At 46.6% G+C, this 5972-nt stretch overlaps 1 pseudogene; it reads left to right on the top strand.

Annotated features, from left to right (window-relative positions):
• Positions 1 to 2305: 2305 nt before the first annotated feature.
• On the top strand, positions 2306 to 2644 carry LOC122467686 (annotated as a pseudogene).
• The last annotated feature ends 3328 nt before the right edge of the window (positions 2645 to 5972 follow it).

Below are 5972 nucleotides of genomic sequence, written 5' to 3'. Positions count from 1 at the left end.
AAGGGTGAAGGAGGAGTCCTCAGAGTGGAAAGGGAATGGCAACTTGGGATGTGAGCCAGCCCTGGCCTCTTCTGGAGCCTTCTGTGAGGGCTGGGAGAAAGCTGGCTGGTTAAAGGGGAGGGACACAACTTCCAATGCCAGCTACTCTTCGGGACATTGGGGAGCCTTCTCTGGGGGAAACAGGGAGTGGGTGTCATGCGGGTGTCATGAAAAACACAGGTCAAGGGAAATCACATGATGAGGTGGCACACTCAGCCCCGTGTTGCACTGGGCCATGGCAGCAACCATGACTGCTCAGATCTTGCTTGACCAATTAAGCGTCATTTAGTGCTCATTTCTTACTTCTTTGCTTCGTTTGGTTTACCTTACTTTCGACTCACATCCCTGAGTCACATCTGCCCCAGATTAGAAAATGACCCCAGTGTTGCGATGCCTTTTGGGACCAAAGGCAGCAGCCCCGGGAGGGACAAAGACATTCCAGGACAGTGTGGTGGGAATAAGGAGTTTTTAGGCTTGCAGGGAGCAGGAAGAGCACTCAGACACCATCTGTAATCACCGGGGAAACACAGTGGGTCCCATGGGCTAGGGAATTGTCTTTTTAGACACTTCTAGTATCTGGGATCCTCGCTGTAGGCTGCAGAGAGGAAATCCCTCCGGTGCAATCCTGCCACGACCTCTTCCACCTTCCCGATATGAAAATGAAATGCTGCCTCTCCACAAACACCTCCAGCATGGAGACCCAAGGGTCACTGGCAACTGCCTTTCATTCCAGCCACTGTTCCCATTTCTCCTGGCTTCCACTCAAGCCCCCTACCCCCACCCCTTAATGAGTACCAGAAGAGGAAATTCCAGCAGGATGGGGGCAGGGGGGCTGGTCACCTCACTGGCCCCAAAGCAGAGCTTGGTGGGTGAAGGAAGGAGCATATCAGTGTTATTCAAGAGGCTCTTCCTGCCCAGCTCTGGGTTATGGGATCAGCAGCTAGCACAGGGAGGAGATGAAGCTTCTGAAGTCTCAAGCTGGGGCCTTGGGTTGCTGATGCCCTCTGGAGACAAGCTGCCTGGTAGGGACCAAGAGGCTGTGAGAAGAGTAGGTTGAGAATGTTCATCTCAGGCTGTTCTGTCTGCAAAATAATGCCCACTGGGTACAGAACACCTTCCTGGGCCTGGTGAGATGCAAATAAGTAGAAGATGCAACAATGCCCTCACCAAGTCCCATGTTATTGTAGATTGTTGAATACACACTGAAAAATGGGAATACTCACTCATCCTTATGGTAACAAAGGCAAAATCATTTGATGCAATTCAAGTAGGGTACAACAGGGGCAAGTTAAGTATAGGAGCTAATCCAGGAAGATTTTAGGAACGTAGGTGAGTTTTGAATTTTAAATTGAGTCTTGATGGATGAGGGGGCAAGGGTGTATAGATGAAGTTTATGATTGAGAAATAATAGGGGCACCTTTATAGGGTGACTCTTGATTTCTGCTCAGGCCATGGTCTCGCAGGTTCGTGGGTTCAAGCCCTGCAGTGACAGTGCAGAGCCTGCTTGGGGTTCTCTGTCTCTCTCTCTCTCTCTGCCCCTCCCCTGCTGGCTCTCTCTCTTTCTTAAAAATAAGTAAACATCTGGGGTGCCTAGGTGGTTAAGCATTTAGCTCAGGTCATGATGTCGCGGTTTTGTGAGCTGGAACCCCGTGTCAGGCTCTGTGCTGGCAGTGGGGAGCCCGCTTAAAAATTCTCTCTCTCTCTCCCTCTCTCCCTCTCTCTGCCCCTCCCCACTCATGCTGCCTCTGTTGCTCTCAAAATAAAAAATAAATAAACACTAGAAATTTCTTTTAAAAAAGAAGTAATAAGTTACATTCCTGCAGAGAGAAAGGATCTTACCTAGAGAAGGAAGAACACAAGTGAAAAATCTTAAAACCAAAGATATCCTTTTGCAGCAAGAAATGTCAAGGTTTACAGGCACCTGGGTGGCTCTGACTTCAGCTCAGGTCGTGATTTTCCAGCTTGTGAGTTCGAGCCCCACATTGGGCTCTGTGCTGACAGAGCCCGGAGCCTGCTTCAAGATTCTGTCTCCCCCTCTCTCTGCCCCTCCCCCACTCTCTCTCTCTCTCTCTCTCTCTCTCTCTCTCTGTCTTTCTCTCTCTCAAAAAAAAAAAAGTCAAGTTTGAGGTGATGGAAGACTGACCATAAGGAATCAGCATGTTGGTGTGATAGAATGTTCTAGTGATTCAAAATTCTTTTTTTTGTAACAATGCATGTTTAAAAATTCTTTCTTACTCCAGTGGGCTCAGACCTAGTTTGTGTTGACATGGCTAAACACACCAAGAAGTCAGAATTGTCGGGAAATATGGGCCCTGTTATATGGTGCCTCCCTCGGAAAAATGGTGAAGAAGATTGAAATAAGCCAGCACGCCAAGTGCACTTGCTCCTTCTGTGGCCAAACCACTATGAAAAGATGAGCTGCGGGGATCCTGCACTGTGGTTCCTGCATGACAAACGCCGTGGGTGGTGCCTGGACCTACAACACCACTCCAAGGTGACAGTAAAGTTGGCCATCAGGAGAGTGAAGGAGTTGAAACACCAGTAGAAGCTCCACCATTTGAAACATGGCTAGCCTACGATAAATGGGTTAATTTATATAACAAAATTCCTTTGGCTTGCTAAATTTATTAATTAGATGTTCTGATTTACATTGCATTAATTTTGCTTTCTCAAAAGACTTGGAAATTAAAAATCCTTCTAATTTTTATTGGAAAAAAATTCCTTCTTACTCCAGTAAAGGAAGATGGCGCTTACTATGAATCCTGAAGGGTGGTTGGGTGGGGGCTGGGGGGAGGGGGGCTGGGGGGAGGGGGGAGGGGAGGGGGAGGGGCTAAAAGAGCGACAGGCATTAAGGAGGACACTTGGGATGAGCACTAGGTGGTGTACACAGGGGATGAATCACTGAAATCTACTCCTAAAATCATTATTGCACTATACGCTAACTAACTTGGATGAAAATTTAAAAATAAATACATAAATGAATAAACTTTTTTAAAAAATTAAAAAAAAAAAGAATCCTGGGGCTCCTGGGTGGCTCAGTCAGTTCGGCGTCCGACTTTGGCTCAGGTCAGGGTCTCATGGTTCATGGGTTGGAGCCTTGTGTTGGACTCTGTGCTGACAGCTCAAAGTCTGTGTGTGTGTGTCTCTCTCTCTGCGCCTCCCCAGCTTGCACTCTGTATCTCTCTCTCTCTCAAAAAATAAATAAACATTAAAAATAAATCTTGAGGGGCGCCTGGGTGGCTCAGTTGGTTAAGCATCCAACTTCAGTTCAGGTCATGATCTCCCAGTCCGTGGGTTCAAGCCTCGCATCAGCCCCGCTCTGTGCTGACTGCTCAGACCCTGGAGCCTGCTTCAGATTCTGTTTCTCCCTCTCTCTCTCTCTCTCTCTCTCTGCCCTTCCCCAACTTGTGCACTCTCTCTCTCTCTCTCTCTCTCAAAAATAAACAAACATTGAAAAAAGAAAAAAAAGAATCCTGGGATGAGGGGTGCCTGGGTGGTTCAATTACTTGAACATCTGACTCTTGATTTTGGCTCAGGCCATGATCCCAGGTTCATGGAATCGAGCCCCACATCAGGCTCCACTCTGAGCATGGAATCTGCTCAAGATTCTCTCTCTCTCCCTCTGCCTCTCTCCCCCAAGTATGCTCTCTCAAAACAAAACAAAACAAAACAAAACAAAAATCCTGGGATGATTTCATATTTATACCAAGACATATTGTGGATAGCCTGGAAATTATTTTGTTAAATAAATTTCTCAGAAGAGGGGAGTTTCCTAAAGCATGTAGAACTGGGTTAATGGACCCTACGAATACATAAACTATATAAATGTGCTGGGGGCGCCTGGGTGGCTCAGTTGGTTAAGACTTGGATTTTGGCTCAGGTCATAATCTCACAGTTCATGGGTTCAAGCCCTGAATCAGGCTCTCTGCTGTCAACACAAAGCCCGCTTCAAATATATATATATTTATAAAAAGGAAATTCCCATGTTACAGAACTCACAGCTAGAGAGAGCTGTCACATGAGCCTGACGTAGCAGTTGAGGGAGTGGGGCCTGGGCGTGGCTTCAGGCTGGAACTGAGACCCTGTATAAAGCTTCCCAAATTGGGGGGGTGGGGGGGGCACCTGGGTGGCTCAGTCAGTTAAGCATCCAGCTTCAGCTCAGGTCACGATCTCACAGTTTGTGAGTCTGATCCCCGCGTCGGGCTCTGTGCTGACAGCTCGGAGCCTGGAACCTGCTTCGGATTCTGTGTCTCCTTCTCTCTCTGCCCCTCCCCCAATAGTGCTCTGTCTCTCTCTATCAAAAATAAATAAATGTAAAAAAATATATATTTAAAGCTTCCCAAATGGGACTTGAAAAATTCTTCCCGCCAGTCCAAAGAAGCAGAGAGCAAGATAGTTGTGTCTCAGAGCTCAAGATAGAGTGGGAGAAAAACACTTGTATAAGAAATTACCAACCCAAGTCTACGTTGTGTGGATCTAAATTTGTACTACCTGCCCCATGATATGAGAATTCTAGGGGAAGAAATTTAAAGTTCAGTGAGGCTCTGTTTCACTCCAGGGCCCCAGCAAAGGGAAATACGAAACAGTTCTACTTCTAGAACATTCTTACTGAAACAGCCCTGGCTGAAGATGAATACATAATGAACACTTAGAAACCACAAGAAGTGAACCACCTGAAGAAGATTAAATAGATACAGGTAATAAGAGAATCAGTGTCCCAAGAACTAGAAATAATAGAATAATCTGCAACAAAGCAAGCAAGTTTAAAGTTACTAAAGAGATAACAGAATACAGCCTATAATGAAGAAAATAGACCATTTTTAGAAAGAACAGACAGATTTGGAAAAGAATCAAATAGAATATCTAGAAATTAACAATCACTGAAATTCCTGATTTTACCTTTGTGTGTGACTTGTTCTAGATAGCCCCAATTTCAATCCTGCCTCTTGACCTAAATTTGAAATAGACTCTACACCTCTCCTTTCACATATTTTTTAAAAAAATTTTTAGAGAGTGGGAGAGAGGGGCAGAGGGAGAGAGACTGAGAATCTCAAGCAGGCTCCACGCTGAGCACAGAGCCCCACATGGAGCTCAATCCTTCCACCCTGGGATCATAACCTGAGATGAAATCAAGAGTCAGAGGTTCCACTGACTGAGCCACCCAGGTGCCCATCTTTTCTCCTGTTAAAATGAAAGTTCACAGGGGGCGCCTGGGTGGCGCAGTCGGTTAAGCGTCCGACTTCAGCCAGGTCACGATCTCGCGGTCCAGGAGTTCGAGCCCCGCGTCGGGCTCTGGGCTGATGATGGCTCAGAGCCTGGAGCCTGTTTCCGATTCTGTGTCTCCCTCTCTCTCTGCCCCTCCCCCGTTCATGCTCTGTCTCTCTGTCCCAAAAATAAATAAACGTTGAAAAAAAAAAAATGAAAGTTCACAGAAGACAAAAAGCAAATGGTATATTCAGAATCGTGTCTAGCACACAACCTATTAACCAGGAATGAGAAGATACCAGTCTGCCTTCAAATTTTGGGGGCCCCTGGGGAAAAGAAGTAGAACATATGACTCCCTCATGAGACACCCTCAAGAAAACAGCAGCATTGCACATTCTCCCTCCCCAGCACTATGGAGTACCTAAGTCCCTGCTATTCTTTTTTTTTTTTTTAATGTTTATATTTGAGAGAGAAAGAGAGAGAGCAAGTGGGGGAGGGGCGGAGTGAGAGGGGGACTGAGAATTCGAAGCAGTCTCAGGGCTGACCGCAGCGAGCCCTGTGCGGGGCTTGAACTCACCAACCATGAGATGAGGACCTGAGCCAAAGTCAAACGCTCAAAGGACTGAGACACTCAAGACCCCCAGTCCCTGCCATTCATGAAAGAGCTCAAAGAGGATAGGGTACTTTCTCTGGGAAATAGGGCTTTCTGTGTCCCCTGGGGCCTCCTA

This window comes from Prionailurus bengalensis, chromosome B1 (assembly GCF_016509475.1).
Source record: "Prionailurus bengalensis isolate Pbe53 chromosome B1, Fcat_Pben_1.1_paternal_pri, whole genome shotgun sequence".
NCBI classification, from domain to species: domain Eukaryota; kingdom Metazoa; phylum Chordata; class Mammalia; order Carnivora; family Felidae; genus Prionailurus; species Prionailurus bengalensis.
The sequence above is the reverse complement of the archived record's forward strand: the minus strand, read 5'-3'. Positions and strand labels throughout refer to the sequence as shown.